The following is a 19,842-nucleotide window of genomic DNA, read 5'->3' as shown; positions in this document are numbered from 1 at the left end:
AGAGCTATTTCTGAGGGAAAACAGGAACCCTGTGGGCCACTGGACATGGAAGATGAGAGGAAGGGCAGTGTGAACAGGGTCTCTGGGCTCATCAGTCTGGGAGTGGAGAGCCAGCACCATCTCTGCAGGAGGTAAAGAGGGTCAGAGAAGCTCAGGGACCACATGACTAATGGATGTCCTCTGAGTGAGAAACGGAACTGGTCAGAGAGGGCAAAGCACAACGGGGGTTCAGGGCCACAGAGGTCGAGGGAAAAGAGACTTTGGAGGAGGACAGGGTGGGCAACAGGGTCAGGGAGGTCAAGTGGAACAACTCCAAGAAATGCCTTGTGAAATTCCACGAGGAAGTCATCAAAGATTCTTAAAAAGTGACTTCGGTGGAGGGGAGAGGGTGTAAGCTGGACTGTAGGGGGTTAAGATGGGTGGGATGGAGAGGAAATGGGGGCAGCAGGCTATACTTAGATGTTAACTATTAAAATGTGTCCAAGTCAGAACCGCAGGGGTTGGGAGGGCCCCTTCCTCCCTGACCCCAGAGGAATTCCTAGTACTAGTTAAACAGTGCTAAGTGCTAACTGGGGCTGGAGCAGTGGGATGTGGGGTGCGGGGCAGCGAGGCAACAGTAAAGTGTTTGATGCTGTCTCGGAACCTTCCGAACAGCTCTGGCTTTGTGTGTGAGTTTGTGTGTGGGACAGAACACAAGACAAAGCCAGATGGGATACACAATTCTCAAACCCAGCCACTGATTAGAAGTCTGGAAAGTTCTCCCAATTTAATTCTACCTTTTAATTTACCTTATTGAATAGCTGAGTGTCAGAAGAAGACCTGACATCAGTGGCAGGACTAAAAGGGGGGAAAAGGTTGGAGTTCCTTTAGGCACCAGGTCAGAGTCTCAGCCACCAGCAGTCAGACGCCCAAGAGACACCATCTCAGCAATCTGGCTTTGCCTAGGTATGAAATCATTTACTATCCATTTCACAAGTGTGCAAATAAATTCAAAGTCACATGTGAGAATGAATGAGTGCTTATAAAATCCTTTGAGACCCACAGATGAAAGGGGCTGTTTAAGTGCGGTGTATTAGTGAAGTGAATGAAGGTGCACACTGAACAAATCAGATTCTCCCAGAAAATAAACTACATCCTGGGAATAAATTCAGTCATTTTGGAAGCTGCATCATACCTTTTAGGTGAAAAGCAATAATTACTGATAATGTTTCAGTAGCCAATCTTTCTAATTCTAGAATTATCTTACTAGTTCACATCCTTGGACGTTTGTGGACCCCAGACAGAATTTCAAAACCTGTTTCACAGAGTCATTGACTTGCAGGGCTGGAGGGGTCACCTAATACAGGCTCCCCTTTGCTCACTCAATGCCCTCTGTGATATCTACAAAAAACTGGCCACTCAACTCATGCTTGACTCCTCCAGCAGGGTACCTGTCTGCCTCCATTCTCACTGTCTTCTGTCTAAAGTTAATTTTAAAAGTCCTTTTACCTCCAGAAATCAGTTGCATTTCTGTACACTAACAATGGAAATAGCAAAAAAAAAAAGAAATTAAGAAAAAAAAAAAAAGAAAAGAAATTAAGGGAAAAATCCCACTTACCAAAAAGAATAAAATACCTAGGGATAAACGTACCCAAGGAGGCAAAGGACCTGTACTCTGAAAACTATCAGATACTGATGAAAGAAAATGAAGGCAACATAAACAGATTGGACTGGAAGAATCAATATTGTTAAAACAGCCATACTATCCAAGGCAATATACAGATTCAATGCAATCCCTATCAAATTATCAATGACATTTTTCACAGAGCTGAAATAAAAAAATGTTAAAATTTGTATGGAAACACAAAAGACCCCAAATAGCCAAAACATTCTTGAAAAAGGAGAAAGGAGCTGGGGGAATCATGCTCCCTGACTTCAGACTATACCACAAAGCTACAGCAATCAAAACGGTATGGTACTGGCACACAAACAGATACATAGATCAATGGAACAGGATAGACAGTCCAGAAATAAACCCAAGCACTTTTGGTCAACCAATCTACAACAAAGGAAGCAAGACTATACAATGGAGAAAAGACAGTCTCTTCAACAATTGGTGCTGGGAAAACTGGACAGTTACCTGTAAAAGACTGAAATTAGAACATTCTCTAACATCATATACAAAAATAAACTCAAAATGGATTAAAGACCTAAATGTAAGCCCAGACATTATAAAACTCCTAGAGGAAAACACAGGCAGGACACTCGCAGACAGAAATCACAGCAATATATTTTTTGAACCAGTTCCTAGATTAATGGAAATAAAAGCAAAAGTAAACAAATGGGATCTAATTAAATTTAAAAGCTTTTGCACAGCTATGGATACCATCAACAAAATGAAAAGACAGAACAGAGAAAATATTTGCAAATGAGGCAACCTTCAAGGGACTAATTTCCAAAATATACAAACAGCTCATACAGCTTAATATCAAAAAGAACAAGGAACCCAATCAAAAAATGGGCAGAAGACCTAAACAGATATTTCTCCAAAGAAAACATCCAGATGGCCAATAAGCTCATGAAAAGATGCTCAACATCACTAACTGTTAGAGAAATGCAACTCAAAACTACAATGAGATATCACCTCACATCAGTTGGAATGGCCATCATTAAAAAGCCCACAAACAATAAATGCTGGAGAGGATGCGGAGAAAAGGGAACCCTCCTAAGTTGCTGGTGGGAAAGTAAATTGGTACAGTCACTATGGAAAACAGTTTGGAGATTCCTCAAAAACCTAAAAATAGACTTACCATATGATCCAGCAATTCCACTCCTGGGCATATATCTGGAGGAAAATATAATTTGAAAAGATACATGTACCCCAATATTCACAGCAGCACTATTTACAATAGCCAAGATATGGAAGCAACCTAAATGTCCATCAACAGAAGACTGAATAAAGAAGATGTGGTACATATCTACAATGGAATACTACTCAGCCATAAAAAAGAATAAAATAATGCCATTTATAGCAATGTGGATGGACCTGGAGATTGTCATTCTAAATGAAGTAAGTCAGAAAGAGAAAGAAAAATACTATATGCTATCACTCATATGTGGAATCTAAAAAAGAAAGAAGAAAAAGACACTATGAACTCATCTACAAAACAGACTCGCAGACATAGTAAACAATCTCATTACCAGGGAAATGGGGTGGGAAAGGAAAAATTTGAGAGTTTGAGGTATGCTAAGGTTGAACTATTCAGATGGCAATTGTAACTCAGAAGGGGAGTCAGGGCTAGAGATGCAGATCTAGACATCACCCTTGCAGTGACTTCTCTGAAAAGGTCAAAACTATCCCTAAAAGAAGAGGGGCGAGCTCCTGGGCACACCCTCAAATCCGCTTGTTGGGGATCCCAACAGGGGAGGAGTGGGTCCAGACCAAGGCATCTGGCAGGATCTGCTCAGGAGCCAAGGAAACCAGGCCAGGCTCCGGGGCATGAGCTTCCTGCAGAAAGGACAGGGGTGGGGGCAATAGCCAAGGAAGAAAGGAAACACAGAATGAGAATGAGGAAAGACGGGGCACTTTTTTGAAAGGAGATCATTCATGGCCAATAAAACCTCAGGCTGCAGAGTACAGATAAGAAGAAAGAAAATGTGAAAGGACCAGCAAATTTGACTGTGGATCACACTTGAGGAGGCTGGTCGGGAGCTACAGGAAGGAGCAGGATTAAGGGAGGTTAATGATCCTTAATCCTGAGTGTGTTCATCAAAGCTCCCAATGGGAAATACACACACAGGAGACAGGTCCATATGTTACACATTTAAATGGCCCAGATTTCTGGATATGGGGTTCCTCTATGTCCAAAGTCCCTCTGAGCCAGAGGCAGACCCTGTGATGGTGCCTGCTGCCTGGAGAGCATGTGGACAGACAGCAGGGCGCTAGGACTGAGCAATGAGAATATCTTGGAACTCCAAGAGCTGGAGCCGGTCTCCAGGCTGGAGCTGCATCTTTGCAGGAAGGCTCTGGCCTGGGACAGCAACTCATGTTGCCGGTAGGGACTGTGGACAGAGAACAGATGGCCCGTAGGCCCCCAGGGCAAGTGCACAGAGGCGACAACAGAGGGCTGGGGCAGCAGTGCTGTGAGCTCCTTGCTCCTTCCCACGAGTGGACCACAACTCTGGGTTTTCGCGATGAGCCCAGTGGCATCTGAGCACTTCTGTTGAGAATACCGGTGAGTTGGCCAGGGAATACAGACTGACATCTCCTGGAGATTCAGGCTCAGAGGCTCCATCCTTTACACTAGGGGAAGTTGGGGGGATCCCCTCCCCATGTCTTCACGTGGCACAGATGTTGCAGAGGCACAGGCATGGGGGTGCTATGGGTGCAATGTTCACATCCTCTCTTAATTCACAGGTTGAAATCCTAGCCCCCTTGGTGACTGTTTAAGAAGCTGAAGTCTTTGGAATGAGATTAGGTCACGAGGGTGAGGCCCACAATATTGGGATCAGTGCCCTTATAACAGAGACCCCAGAGAACTCCCTTGGCCCTTCTCCCATGTGAGGACACAAGCAAGAAGGCAACGTCTGCGAGGAAGCTGGCATCAAATATGCCGGTGCCGAGATTTTGGACCCCTCAGCGTCTAAAACTCTGAGAAATAAATGTCTGTTATAGCAGCCGAGGCCAAGAAAGGCCCTAAAGGAAACCATAATGAAGCCAGAGTTTTAGAATCATCTGAAAGTCCTACAAGCTTAGAAGCAACTGGAATCAGAGCAGTGGGGATGCCTTCCTGGCCTACAGATTTTAATGAAGACTGTAGAAAACCCTGAGATTTCATGGAATATTATATGTGTAGTCAATTTCCTTCAGCAAAACATTCTAAAACATCCAGAAACTATCTATTAGCTACCAATCATTGTTGCAATATGCACAGCTCTGATTTGCAAGGGGAAAATGCCCGGTTTCCCTGAACTGAACCTCTAGTGTGACACACACTGGTAATACACAGCGCTGAGACCATGCTGACAACACATCTGGCACCGTCCCTGGTGCTTCGCACACATTCACTCACTCACACACACAAACCCTGCCATGGAGGTATTTTAACACGAGCCACAGAGAACAAAGGAGGGAAAAAAGACCGTTTCTGATGCTCCTTTTTCTCTCTGACACCACCCTCTGCGTTGTGTGGAAGCTGGCTATATGTTCATTTTGAAAACAGCAAAGGAAAAGAAGTCCTTTTTGACCCTTTTTGGCAGGGAGCTTAACCTTTCAAGCTGAACCCCTGATTATCCGATTTTCTTTTCCAGCAGATTCTCTGCGGGGGGCAGAGGTGGGCAGTGTTGAGAAGGAGCAAAGGAGAAACTTCTGCATTAGGGAGCTGGGGCACAGAAGTGCACTGATAACCTCTCCACACCCAGCGTTTTACTTCTCCTAGACATCTGAAAAAATCTTGACTTTCATACCACAGCAGTTACAGGGGTCTGACGCCGGCAAGATGTCCTGAACCACCCGCTGACTTCAGAACAGCCCATACATTGAGAACTGACAAGACAGGTACGAGCTGGTAGCAAATGGAATTCACTACTGACCTTCTTACATGCGAACCAGGAAGACGAAGAGGAAAGACTTCATGTTCTGCTGGACTTAGAAGCTCTGTTATCGTCTGAGTCATTCTGTCCTGGAAGAAAACAAGTGGGTTTGTTAAATGACTCCCATGTGGATGATCAGTTCACACCTCATTAAACAGAAAGCTCACAGTTCATGGACAAGATGAAGGACAATTCAGGCAAAAGCCTGATTTTTAAAGTATGATGTATGCAGATAACAGATAACCTGACTCTTCACTTTGGGGATCCGGTAAGCTAAAGCATCATTTAGTATTTCTACGTGAGAGTGGCAAGAAATGTTTCTAAAGAGAAAAAGTTGTAGGCGCTGTATTTGATTCAGATGCTACAGCTATGTTTTCAGTGAAATGTTATCTCCTCATTAGTTCATATAATCTGGCAAATGTGAAATGAAGGACTTTGAAGTTCATATTCAGGATCACAGAATTTGGGGAATGGGTACCATGCTCCCTTTCAGAAATGAAGAAACAAGATCCAGAAAGGCTGTCCCTCTCACTGTCTGGTGGCCAGTTACTGATGGAACATGAAGTTCTTTGACTAGTGCTTTTTTGGCTACATCAGACTAAACTTAGGTGTTGTCGTTCTGAAATAATACGTTTTTTTAATTCTTACTTTTTATTGAAGTGTAGTCAATTTACAACGTTAGTTTCAGGTGTATAGCAAAGGGATTCAGTTATACATAAACAGATATATATATATATATATATATATTTTTTTTTTATTTTATTTTCAGATTCTTTTCCATTATAGCTCATTACAAGAAATTGAATATAGTTACTTCCCTATATTATACAGTAGGTCCTTTTTATTCATCTATTTTATATACAGTAGTGTGCATCTGTTAATCCTAAACTCCTAATTTATCCCTCCCCTCCCCTTTCCCCCTGGTAACCATAAGTTTGTTCTCTATGTCTGTATGTTTCTGTATTGTAAATAAATTCATAAGTTTGTTTTCTATGTCCGTGAGTCTATTTCGGGTTTGCAAATAAAATTTGTATCTTTTTTTAGAGTCCACATATAAATGACGTCAAATCATATTTATCTTTCTCTGTCTGACTTACTTCACTTAATATGATAATCTCTAGGTCCATCCATGTTGCTGCAAGAAATAATACCTTTGATTGAAGACTTTTGAGTCACAAAACACTCTGCATTTCCTGTTGATTTTAAACTTATTTTATAGTCTTCTTAAATGTAGAAGTCATTTTCATTCTTGCAAAGAAATTCTAGTAACGAGCTCATCTCCACTTTTCATGGAGAAATGAGTCCCACTAGGGTATGACAAAACGGACTGTCCCCCTTGACCGTCCCATTTACAGCCAGAGCCTGGCTGGGCTAAACTCCAGAAGAAACTGCTCTCCCTGAAGGCTGGTCTGTCCCTGGCTCCATGGCATCTTGGAAAATCTCAAGGTGCCTGAGCTGCTTGAGGCTTTAGGCTAATGGAGTTCAAATCTCTCGTGACACTTAAAGAAACTGCAATGCAGTCAGATGGCCAGTTAAAGAGAGAGCTAGTTCTAGAAAACCAGAAAAAAGCGTGTGTTAATTAAGCACATGTTGGTGCTAAGCCCTGTGTTCTCTGCTTTAAATACATGATCTCATTCAGTTCTCACGACTGCCCCCAGGTATGCATGGGCACTTTTCCATTTTACCTATTTCACAAATACTACTATTTCAAGTAGTATTTATCTGAGCATCTGCTACCTGCCAGACACCAAGGTGGCTCAGTACACAAAGGAGAAGTAGACAAGCTCCGATTCCTACCCACAGTGAGGTCACAGTCTCACAGGGACGGGGCAGGGGAGAGTCAGGCACATTAATCACAACTGTGTTGTTTCAACGGCAGCTTGTGAGCCAGTTAGATAGAAGATCATGAAACCAATTTACTGAGTCCTGATCAGCATTCAAAATAAATGAATGAACAAATAAAGTAGAACAGAATAGCACAAAAGGAAAATATCAGAGTGCATGCGGTAACAGTACAGAAACTCACACAGATATCTGTCTGTATATCTGTATCGATCATGTATATATAGGCATATCTGTGTGTGCTAGTTTGCAATGGAAAATGTATTTTCTTTTGTAAGTGATGCTGGGAAAAAAACTGTGAGAGCTCTCAAGTTATAGACCAAAGTGACAAGCACTCTATTAGAAATTCATACAAAATGGTGAGAGTGAAGAGGAGGGACTGTGTCTGCAGATTAATTAGCCCTTAGCTCCACAGTAAGCTGGGTACGATTTTGGTTCCTTACCAAAGACAAGTCTTTCAAGGATGGGATGCCTATGTCTAATGTTCAGAGCTAGGAAGAGCTTGAGAAAGACTGGTGTGACGTTTCCAGGTCTAGAGAGGAAAATAGAGGGGGCGCCTCCTCCCAGAGTCTGGGAAAAGGGGTGGCACCTATGAAACCACAAAAGGCACAATGACACCAGACGTTTGCATTTGCACAATGGAACCAGACTCGGGAGAAAGGGATTAAACCTCAAGAAGATGGAACCCAAATCCAGCCCTAATTGCTAGGACTGCAGGAGCTGCTGGAATCCCTGTTAATTCCCGCCATCCCACTGCACAGAGAATGCAGAAGAGTCTGGAAGGCGGAAGCCAGGGAGCTAGGCTTGGGTTCCTTTAAATGGTCTTAATCTTGAGAGCAGCGCCTCCTTTGGGAAGTCAGCTTTCTGCGACCTCCCTTATTAGGATAAAATAGTTACTTAATTTTCTGTTCTTTTAATACAACTTCCTCTAGACATAGTCTAGATTTCATGCTTACAGGCTGAGGGTCTGTGGCAATTCGCAAGACCGCCACGTGGAGGTATTTTCTCAACTTTCTGAGTATGGATTCAAGGCAAGAGAAAAAAATTCTTCCTACCAAATAACCCAGTCATTCATGTTGTAAGCCTCTCTGACGTGGGTTTAAGTAACTGTGCAATAAGACATAGCTCAGGGCAGCGGTCAAATTCGCTGTGTCATTTTGGGGACTTGGTTATTGCGTATTTATCGCTTAACTAGCAACAACATGAGATGATGTCAAGATTAATTATCTTATCCATTATTTAACCCATATTTTTTTCATGGTGCATACTTATGGGATGATGACAAGACTTGGGTACCACACAGAAGAAACAGCTCCAGCAATGTACAGAAAAATAACAACGAGATGTTTAGGGTTTATGTCTATTCCCTATCACATGGGTCAGATCTGTGCAAAAGAAATGTCTTTAATCAGTTCCTCTTCACTATGGGTTATGGCTGAGGAGAGGACACTGGCCCATGTTGAAAGCAGGAGAAATAATTAGGGTAGGATTTTTTATTCTATTTAGAAGCAAATAGTCCACATGAAAGCATTTTCATGAACTAAGAGGTATTCTGCAAGTGTTCACTTTAGCTATTATTATCAATGCTAATAAATTATCAGGTAAAAATTTTTAAATATTAGTATCTTCAAGTAAGTGAAATAACATTTGATGTCTCCAGAGTATGTTGGTTTTCAAACCTTATTATTTTTAAACCAAGGACTCAGATTTAACTAACATGTTCAAGAATCAAGATTAATAATAAGGCTGAGAGCTTAATAAATAATCACTCTTCATAACAGAAGTGTAGATGGACTTTGATTAATAATTCAGTCCTATGATCTTCTCCGATGGAGCAGCAGGAGCAGAGAAACTGACTTGCCCGGCATCCCACAGTGTCAGAACGGAAATAGGAAGTCAGATCCTGGTGACACCAGAGCCCGCGTTTGTTGTCGTTTCTAACGGAGGTGCTGGGGACGGAACCCAGGACCTCGTGCGTGCTAAGCTCACGCTTTACCACTGAGCTCTATCCCCACCCCACAGAGCACTTGGTTTTTAGCTTCTAAGCTTGTGATTTGGGTTGTTGGTTTGCTTTTTCTTTATCTTTTTTAATTTTTTAAACATTTTTTATTGAGTTATAGTCATTTTACAATGTTGTGTCAAATTCCAGTGTAGAGTGCAATTTTTCAGTTATACGTGAACACACATATATTCATTGTCACATTTGTTTTCACTGTGAGCTACCACAAGATCTTGTATATTGGTTTGCTTTTTCATACAGAGCCATAGCTCTGTTCTGTTCTTTGTCCAGAATATAGACGATCTTATGTAATGTAGTGATTATATATGTTATAACCACACACATCACAAAATCAGTGGTGAAATGAAAAGCTCTCCTTGAACATCAGCCAAAAAACTTCGGTCTTTCAACTGCTAGTCTGGATTCAAAAGAAGAATTTTTGGCTTCTCAGCCTTTTAAATGATATCTATTTTTAGGTTTTACCACGTTTCAATTAAAATTAGGTGTTACCGCTATGTTGGCAAAAAAAAAGTCTCAAAATTATAGCTAACACAAGGTTACTAAAGTGAGTGGGTTGCTGGTGGAATTTAACTTAAATACTTTAAGTCCTACTTAAAGGTCATTCAATAGATAAATTATAAAGAGTTGGAAGAAGTATCGACAGTTTTATTAAGTATTTTTAAACAGGCAAGATTAAACTTTTAAATCTAGAAATGATGCACAATTGAGTAATTAAACTACTGAAAGTGAAGCACAGGGAAGTGGTTACCATATGAGTTCAGAGGAGCAGTTACTCCCCGGGGAGAAGAGGGTCTGAGGGGGTTGAGCACACAGAAGCGGCTGCTGGGGCAGAAGGAAAGTGCTATTTCTTGGCTTCGGTGGTGTCCCTTTAGAATAGTTCCTTAAGCTGTTACCTTGCTTTGTGTGCCTTTCTGTATCTATGGACGGCCCCGCCCCCCTTAATCTAAAAGAATTTACATTAAGAAGTCATTTGCTTGAAATAGGGAACTAATGGTATAATAATCAGCTGTTTTTTCCTGGTCGAGGAGGACAAAAATAATGAAAATTTAAGCCCATGTTCTCTTCATTTGTTACACGGAAGGTGGCATTCTCAGGGGCTCTGGTGCAGTGCACGCTGGATCAGTCACTTGAGTAACAGCCGGTTCCTCCTAAGAATGCGTTCAAAATGATTTCTTTTTAAATTTTCTGTCTTTTTTTTTTTTTTAATGGAGGTGCTGGGGATCGAACCCAGGACGTCCTGCATGCTAAGCATGCCCTCTACCACTGCGCTATACCCTCCCCTCGAAATGATTTTGATGGCACATCAGTCTAATCGATTGTACTAACGGATGGAGGTTTCACTCGCTTTGGAACTCAAATTTAAAATAGATGGTCCCCCAAATGCACATGTTATTCAGCTTTATTTCTCGCTTTCAGATTTTAATCAAGTTCAGAGCAGCTCAAAATTTCCTCTTCCAACAGGAAGAGTCAGGTAAGCCCCAGGTAAGTTCTTGCAAACAACAAATTGGAACCGCCAGTTTACTGCCGAACACCTGGGCCTGGGCTCCCGGCCAGCGCCCGGCAGGGGCACCGCCGTCCCTCCGGGCCCCGCACCGCGGGCGGGGGAGGGGAAAGCGCAGCGCGCAGGACACAGGCCGTCTTTACTCCATCCCAGTTCTCCCGGGTCTAACTCTGCTCCTTTTTCTGCAGGGGAATAAAATACTTCGCCATTTTCTGTTTATTTGCACGGAGGGCTGTTCAACAGAGGAGCACAAAGGCTTGGGGAGAAAGCCACAGCCACGTGGCCGAGAGTGCTTTCCAATCACAATAAACACGCCCAAAGAGGGAGGAAGATGGTAAGCGATCTATTTCCTTTCTAACATTCTTTCAAATAAATGCCCGGCCCTGGAGGAGGCAGCCTCACATGTTTCCACGAGATGAATAAATGCACAGAAGCACAGACCTTTGGACCCTACCTGTGCCGCGCCCGCCCAGGCCCCAGTCCAGACCACAGCTCTGCAACTGGGTCCCCAGGGCCCGAGTATCTGGAGATTGTCTACAACTCGGGGCATCTGGGCCGCTTTCCCTTCCATGAGCCCTTGGCAGTCCGACATGTAAAAAGACACTCCTCTGACACATTCTGCAGAGGCTCCGCGTCCTCCAAGCCGAGTCTCGGGCCACTGAGAAGCACTGGGTGGTTTAGAAACCTCAGCCTGGGCGGGCTGCAGGGGAGTGCAGCCAAACCTACACTCTGGTCCATCGCCTTTTGAAGCTATTTCCCCTGAAGCATGTGAGCAAAATCCACACCAGTTTTAAAGCAACATAGGATTGTTGTGAAAGAATATAAGGGACGGTGTTTTCTTCACCCACTTCTATGAATCCGTCCCTTCCAATGGCTGCATCCACGTGTCATCCTGCCTTACTCACTCTGAATGAGACCCAGTAACGCTGAGCACCGCGGCATGGGACACTTTACACACCAGGGAACCTTAAAACATCACCAACAAAAAGCTGAGTCCTCCCATTGCTGTCAGAAGGTGGGATAAGAGCAGAATCTCTCAAGTTCTTTAAAAGGAGAAAAACGCATTTTCAACTCCAAAAGGCACCCCCTCCCCAATACACATCCAATACTAATGACCTGGCCATAGAAGGGCTTCCATCAGACCATTAAAACCTGCAAGTCTATCAAATTCCCACCCTAAACACCTTCCTTTGTTGCTAAACAAAGTTGTTGCTTTGCTAAACAACAGTCTACGAATGTGTTGAGCTGAAGACCAAGAAGGACACACAGGAGCTTTATGGGGTGACCTTCTGCTATCACTAGTGTTGCCTCCTAGACTTGTGCAGTGCGCAACCTGTGAGGCCACATGTGGCAGCCCTGATTATACTTACAACACCAGAATACATTCTTTACTTGTGTATATGCATATTATGTATATTACAAAAGCAATATGTATATTACAAATTCCATGTAAACCAGTTTGTTCTATCATATGCCCATGGAAATCTTATTGATTACCCAACTCTTAGTCGCTGTTTCATTAATCTAAACCAACATCAATAAGTTAATGTTTAGTGCCCAAGTGTTAGGAGCTCTTTTCCTTTCAATCGTTGAGTATAAATCCACTTGAAAGTCAGACTTCGCTTCACTTGAGTCAACAGTGATCTTTGATATCCCCCTCCTCATTCCACCCTCTCAGGTCTTCTAATATTTCCTCTGAACCATTACAGCTGTTTTCTAACTGGCCTTCCAACTTCTAGTCTCTCTCAACGGATCTGTCACATTATAGCCAGAATTACTTCCTCAAACACAGATAGGCTTCGATCACTTCTGTTTAATGCCTCTATATTTCCCAAGAGATTAAAGTCCAAACAAATCACTGTGATACATGCCCAGTTTCTAGTCCAATCAGCTCATCGGACTGGGCTAAAATAACTTCCAATACCACCACTATCCACTCATGCACCCACTTCATGAAAACTCACCGAGTCCTCTTAAAAGCACAGTGGGATTCAGGAAGACGGAAGACAGTAAAACCCATTCCCTGACCTCAGGGTGCAAACACGTTGGCAGGAGATATGGGCATGTAAATAAATCATTTTAATTGACCACAGTGACCTCAACTGGGCCCCAAACTGGTGTACCCATCTCATATGCAGTGAATTCCCACTCACCCATTTTTCCTGTATTCCAATTATGTTGATTTTTTGCTATTTAAAAATGTACCAGTTTCTTTGATACCTGCCTATTTTTACTTCACCTCCAGTGCTTGGACTGCCCTCCCCGAGTCTCTGCCCAGTGAATCTCTGTTGATCCTTCAAGGGCCCTGCCCAATATCCCCTCTGCTGTAAGGCCTTCCCTGATACTCTTGGGCATAATATCTGCTTCTTTTTCAGGGCTGCTTCTACCCTAGCAAATTCTTACATTGTGCTCAATCGTGGTTTCAATGCCTATGTTCTCTACTACGTTGAGGGCAGCCTCTATATTTTCAGGAGTTGTGGCTTCTCTAGCCTCCTCCCCTACTGTCAGGAACTCAAGTGGATTAGGAACTGAATGCAGAGTGGTAAAGGTCATTAGGGGAAAATTGGTCCCCAGAGTGAAGGGCTGAGCCAAACCCCACCTAAAGCAGTCACCTCTTTTGTGCTGCCTCACTCCTGTGAGCCTGTCCGCTTCCTAGTACGGGGCAGGATGGCCTCTTTGTGGCTGAGCCAATCCCCGGCCACAAGGGCTGCGGTCTCAACAGAGGACAGGGCCGGGTAGCAACGGGAAAAGGACTGCATCACTCTATGAACAAAGCTGATTCTTTGGGCTGCTGTGCACAGCAAAAGACCCTCTGCAGCTAATGCCAGTATCTCTGGCTTCTCTTGATTTCGGTAACTAAGAACCCGGGCTCCGTGGAAGTGGCTTCTAGAAGTGGTAAACTTTGCCCAGAGCCAATATATTGAGTAAATATGAAAGAAGAAATGAGGTATCTGGATTCAAATTTAAGTACAAGAGACCTTCTTTCTTCCCTCCCTCCTGCCTTTCCTTCTTAAACGTTGAGAAACTAACTTGTATGACCGATAGGTGTCATTTTCATGTAGCTGAACATATTACAATAGTTCATTAAAAATCCAGTTCAGCTAAGTGTAATTAATTTTAGGGTCATTCATCTAGTTTTCATTTATCCCACACAAGAGGGTAAGATGTGGCTGCTGCCCTCAAGAAGTTCATAATCTGGAGGCTACTTTGGTTCACTGACAGCCCTGCCATTTGTCCAAGTGTGAGACATTTCAACCCACAGACAGTGATTATGGAGGAACTTAACTAGTTAGTGCATTAATTAATTAGCCCACAGCTCCCTCTAGGCTACAATTGGTGACTTGGCCAAGAAAAATTACTGAGCCAAAGCCCAGACAATAGAAAACTAGGCTAGAGTGTGTATGTCTGCAGATTAGCATCTGTAAATAAACATTCGTAAATATGGAGAGGTGCTGAGCTGCCATCCAGACGAGCCACGAAGGGGCTGGGGGCCGAGGGAGATGGCTGCCGCTCGCCTGTCCAGAGGCGGTGGTGGGGGGTGTGGTTCCCTCCCCAACAGCTGGGATCCCACAGGTCCTCCCACTCCCCAGCCATGACCAGGGTGGGGGGTGGTTCCCTCTGCACTGCCTCCTTCTCCAAGGATACAGAGGAGGAGAAGCTTCCACACATGATCCAGCCCTCGACGTGCCCCTTTAATAGGTTGAGTTCCTGGTCCTCGCATCTCACAGGCAAAGGCAGGGATATTGGGCTCGTCCCCTCTTTCAGTGGCCTGATGGGATCCCAAAACAGGATCCAGAAAACTGGGGGTCAGTTCTTCTCCTTGTTACACTAACCCCATCTTCTCTCCTCTGGGTGGTCACAGCAGCACTGTGGGCAGGGTCTGGGGAGGACCAGGTTTGGGTCCTGAAGTCTCAGGCAGACCTCAGTGAGTTGGCTCTGGGCGGGGTTGGATGTATCCTCATTTCTCAAAGGAGAAGCTGGAATTCGGAGTGGCTTACCAAAGGGATTCAGCCAGTCAAAACCATTCTGGTAACTTATGAGGAAAACCAAAGCTATGCTGTTAAAGTCTGAGAAAAGCAAATTCCAGAGCCATGGTTTTCTCCTCTGCACGGCCAAGGCCCAGCTAAAGCAAACTTTGCTTCCCGTTTCTTTTCCTGAATGAAGCCAACAGCACCATGTTTGAATTCATTGTGTTAAAATTAACTTCAGAGAAACAAGGAACACAGCCTGTAAGGTACAGCTAGGGGAAAAAGTCTCAAAACCACCCATCCGGGGGGGGGAGCATATAGCTCAGTGGTAGAGCACATGCTTAGTATGCACAAGGTCCTGGGTTCAATCCCCAGCACCTCCATTAAATAATAAAAATAAATAAATAAACCTAAATACCCCCCAAAACAAACAAACCAAAAAAAAAAAAAAAAAAAACCACAACAAACACCAAGGATAATACTGGGCTTAAAAAAAAAAAAGGCCAAAAAAACTACCCATCTGTTGTATCCAACCCCACAGCCTTTTAAAATGAAGGCAACGTTTGCCCAGAGAGCAGTTCCGTCCTGCAGAGACAACCCTATCCCGGGGCAGGATGAACGTGAGTAATAAGGCACAAACATCAGTCTAAGTTCCAACTTCAAAAGGAGTATGATCACTGTTTCCATAAACGCTCTCCTTCCAGATTGACAGTGGGTCCCCAGATCGAAGATGAGCGTGTCCCACCCCCAGAATTTCCCCAGACCACACAGCCCTCCCCCTGTCCTCGGCGTGGTCATTTGCATACGTTCTAACCTAAACCAGGGCCATGTATAAAAGGGCTTGTGTTTAACTTTATTCTATTTCATTCCAGTGCTTTCTTCCAGCTACCCAATCTGTACGTAATTAAAATCATATTGCAGCGAACGCTGAATGGTATGAATAGTTTTACCATATGTATACAATTGACTAGCTGTAGAATTTGGCATGTCTGCTGTGATCCCATTAAGAGGGGCGAGCCTGGCTTATTTTGGAGCATGCGTTATATGTTTTGGATCGGTCCTGTTTTTCTGACTTCTACTAAGGCTGTCTGTGATGCTTAACCCTTTGTCAACGGTCACCATGACGTTCTCCTGCATTTTGACAATGAGGACCATGGCACCCTGGCTCAAAAGTTATTTGGCTCGTGGAGGAAGGCTCCTTTGAAAATTTTCCATTTTCTGAACCCAAATTAGCTTTCTGACTCTTGACAAAGGCTGAGCAGATAGCATCAAAGCCTCCAAGATCAAGTGGAAGTGAAAGGAGAAAATGCAGATGGAGTCATGGCTTCCTGGTCCTACAGGCAGAGAGCACTCCTTCAAGCTGGAAAGAGGCAATTTCAGGACAAAAAGAGGAAGCACTGTTCTACTGGAGATAATAAAAATATGAGACGTATGTTGCCAGAGATAGCAGATAAAACATAAAGGGGTTCAAGAAGGAGTTAGCAAAGGTCACGCTGACAGATCCACCTTTGAAGAACATTCCTGACATTCTGAGCCTGAGCCCAGAGAAGGAGAACCTATCTTTCCACCTCATCACATGCCCCACTCGACCCACCCTCCTGCCCACAACAAAAGGCTCAAGGTCTTTCTCAGAGGAAGAATCCCAGGTTGCATGCACCTCTGGTCTGACCCTCTGGATCACTGTACTCAGACTTGATGTCATTTGTAGTTAATCAAGCTGTAAAGCTGCAATTTTGCTTTAAGACATTCTTCAGTATAGATTTCAGAATGAATTAAAATCTCCCTTAACGTATGACATGAAGAAACACATGTTCTTAATCTATGGGTTTAAAATTGTTTTAGAATTACATCAATGAGACATACCCTCAAAAGAAGAATCAGGCCACCAACTCTCAAGCACTAGAGCATAAGGGCAATGTAGGATACTACTACTTTCCAGAATGGCTTACAACAAATCAGGTGTTAACATTCTTTAAAAAGAGACTTTCATCTGGAGGGGGAAAAAACGAGCTTTGGAATCCGGTGGATGCTAGTTTGTGGCTGGAGGCAGAAGTCCTGCTCAGTTGCTCTGAGGATAGACTGAAGGCAGGGGTACCCAGCACCCCCAGGAAATGGAGTCGGGGAGAGAAATGTCCTCATGTCATTAGTCAGTCAAGTTCCCAAACCAGAAAGCAAATCCTGAGTTCTGAGTAGCAAATGCAAAGCTACAGGATGTTAACCTTAGAAAACTGCAAAATAAATGTGAAAGGTTCATTCCCTAAAACAGGAAGATTATAGAGAAACGGTTAAAGATAGTTCTGGAGACAAGAATTTCATATTCAAAGCTTGGTTACACTAAAACACCAATTCAAAAAGATACATGCACCTCAATATTCATAGCAGCATTATTTACGACAGCCAAGGTATGGAAGCAACCCAAGTGCCCATCAACAGATCAATGGATAAAGAAGATGTGGTGTATAAACAATGGAATACTACTCAGCCATAAAAAAGAATGAAATTTTGCCATTTGTAACAACATGGATGGACTTGGAGGGTATTATGCTTAGTGAAATGTCAGAGAAAGACAAATACTGTACATTATCACTTATATGTGGAATCTACAAAATAAAACAAACAATAACTATGACAAAAAAGAAGCAGAATCACAGAGACAGAGAACAAACTAGTGATTACCAGTAGGGAGAGGGAAGGGAGGAGGAGCGAGATAGGGATGAGGGAGTAAGAGGTACAAGCTACTATGTATAAGATACATAAGCTATAAGGATACATTGTATAGCACAGGGAATGTAGCCAATATTTTATAATAACTATAAATGGCATATAATCTTTCAAGGTAGTGAGTCACTATGTTGTACACCTGAAACTTACATAACATTGCACATCAACTATATCTCAATTTTTTAAAAAAATGATAATAGTAGCTGACCTGCCAAGTGAATGAGCAAATAGAAAAAGGAAAATAGGGAGATGCTATAGGAGGGATAACATTCTGAAATTAGGGAAAAGAAAAACAAGCAGTGAGAAGGGAAAACTGAGTGGAAAGAAAAGTTCCAGATTATAACGAAGACTGATAGATAAGAGCTGTCTGACAACTACGTTGCCACCCACGAAGCCCCTCACCTGTGTTAGCCTCCCCCCTGTAGTGTGTTCGCCTCACACAGCTTCATGAGGCAGACGGGAAAGGACAAAACCCCGTAGCCTACAGATGAGGAGACAGGCTCAGAAGAGACTTAGATGCTCCAGGTCACAAAATTAGTTAATAATTAGTGACCTCCTTGAGTCCTGTGCACTTTTTCCATTCAAGTGCCATGATTCCTGACTCAAAGGGAAAAAGTAGAAAAAAATGTGTCACCTTTTCCCTCTTTCCTACATCTATTATATAAAAATAAATGGGCTCCAAATGTCTTTCTCCGCTGTGGAAGATGTAATTAAATCATTAGAAAAAAGTAACTAATTTAGGTGATTTATCAGATTATTTCTGAAATAATACCATAACTACCCCTGCCTCTTTTATTATCTAAACAGTAATAAAAGTTAGGGGGAAATGGTAGCACCTTTTCAGAGGCTGGAGGGAAAAGTCCTTCTTTCATGTTCTGTTTCTTCCACTAAAGACAAAATGGAAAAAACACCATCTTCCATTTGGGGACCGGCCACTGGGACCAGCAAGGATTGAAGGGGCACACAAATGCTCTCTTTGGCATCAGGTAGAGTTACTAACCTATCTGAGGAAACCAGATGGAAAGAACAATGGAGGCAAAATGTACTGTACAAAAGAAACAACCATTGCATTTATCACAATCTTGATTCTAAAAATAAAAGGACTGGCTTGGGAGCCCGAGTGTCTCAGGGCAGTGGGGGCTGAATGACTCACAAATGAGCCCAGCTACTCTGTCTCTTTTCCATGGATTAGTCCCTAATGTTTTTCAGACTTTCTCCTGCTCTGGGTGGGATTTTATGGAACGTATGTTACTGGTCTCTAGATGAAAACTCATTGGAAACCAGCTCCCTAATTATGAAATACATTTTGGGACCACTTCCCCTTGCTCAACAAGCTATAGCATTTTGATCTGGGATCTTGTCTCCCAAACAACAAACATGTGTGATCTCTTTAATTTGGCTTCTTGTTTCAACTTAACTTTGGATGCACATACTGCCACCATAGAGTTGGATAACAGCAGATCTTTTATTTTCGAACTCCCTTTAATTTAGAAAATAAAGGAATAAGGCTTACATTGAACTAAGAAAACACTGACTTCAAAATAAGAGTTACTTTCAGACCAGTCCAGGGGGGCTGGTGTCTCCAACCACACGTAGCTTAAATGATCCAGAAACATAAGATGCTTTCAACTAAATGACACCTCTGCATTATCTTGATTGTGTATCCTCAATTTTCTTTTTTAATATACATTTTTAAATGTTTCTTTTGTCTTTTTTTTTTTTTTTAATGGAGGTACTGAGGATTGAACCTAGGACTTTGTGCATGCTAAGCATGAGCTCTACCACTGAGCTACACCTCTCTTCCCAGCATATCCCTAATTTTCAAATCCATTATTTCTGCAGGTCGGGAAAACTGTTAGTTCCGATCACTGTAGGAAATTGAAAAATCTCTTCTCAGGAGATACTCTGGCTGAGAATTGGTAAGTAACAGGGTGAGCAGGGGATCTGCCTGGAGCCCAGAGAGTGAGACCACTCCTTACGCTGATAATCATTTTAAGTAGCTCCTGGCACAACACAATCTGGGCTTGACATGGATGGCTGTGAGATAATGAATGGGTCTTTGATTTTAAGTGTCACTTAGCTGTGTAGGTAAAACGCCACTCCCAAACTCAAGGGCTCATCGTCATAATCAAGCACGGAGCACAAGGGCCCTTGCAGAAGCCCACTTCCCTGACAGCCTGGCGTTCTAGCAGTTGACAAAACGATCCTTGGAGAAAGGG

At 43.1% G+C, this 19,842-nt stretch overlaps 1 protein-coding gene across 6 annotated transcripts in view; it reads right to left on the bottom strand.

Moving 5' to 3' along the window:
- Positions 1–19,842, bottom strand: part of SCAF8 (SR-related CTD associated factor 8) — a 191,643-nt gene that overhangs the window by 14,906 nt on the left and 156,895 nt on the right. For 4 of the 6 annotated variants that reach the window (XR_004322075.1, XR_004322073.1, XR_004322074.1 and 1 more), the window contains exon 22: positions 5,572–5,660. The gene's annotated coding sequence lies outside the window, so the exon portion shown is untranslated. Of the gene's footprint in view, positions 1–2,789; positions 2,825–5,571; positions 5,661–19,842 lie in introns of all 6 variants that reach the window. The other 2 variants (XR_004322072.1, XR_004322077.1) reach the window with 2 other exon arrangements.

This window comes from Camelus ferus, chromosome 8 (assembly GCF_009834535.1).
Source record: "Camelus ferus isolate YT-003-E chromosome 8, BCGSAC_Cfer_1.0, whole genome shotgun sequence".
In the NCBI taxonomy this organism is placed as follows: domain Eukaryota; kingdom Metazoa; phylum Chordata; class Mammalia; order Artiodactyla; family Camelidae; genus Camelus; species Camelus ferus.
Note: the sequence above shows the minus strand (reverse complement) of the source record. Positions and strands in the feature narration are given on the sequence as shown.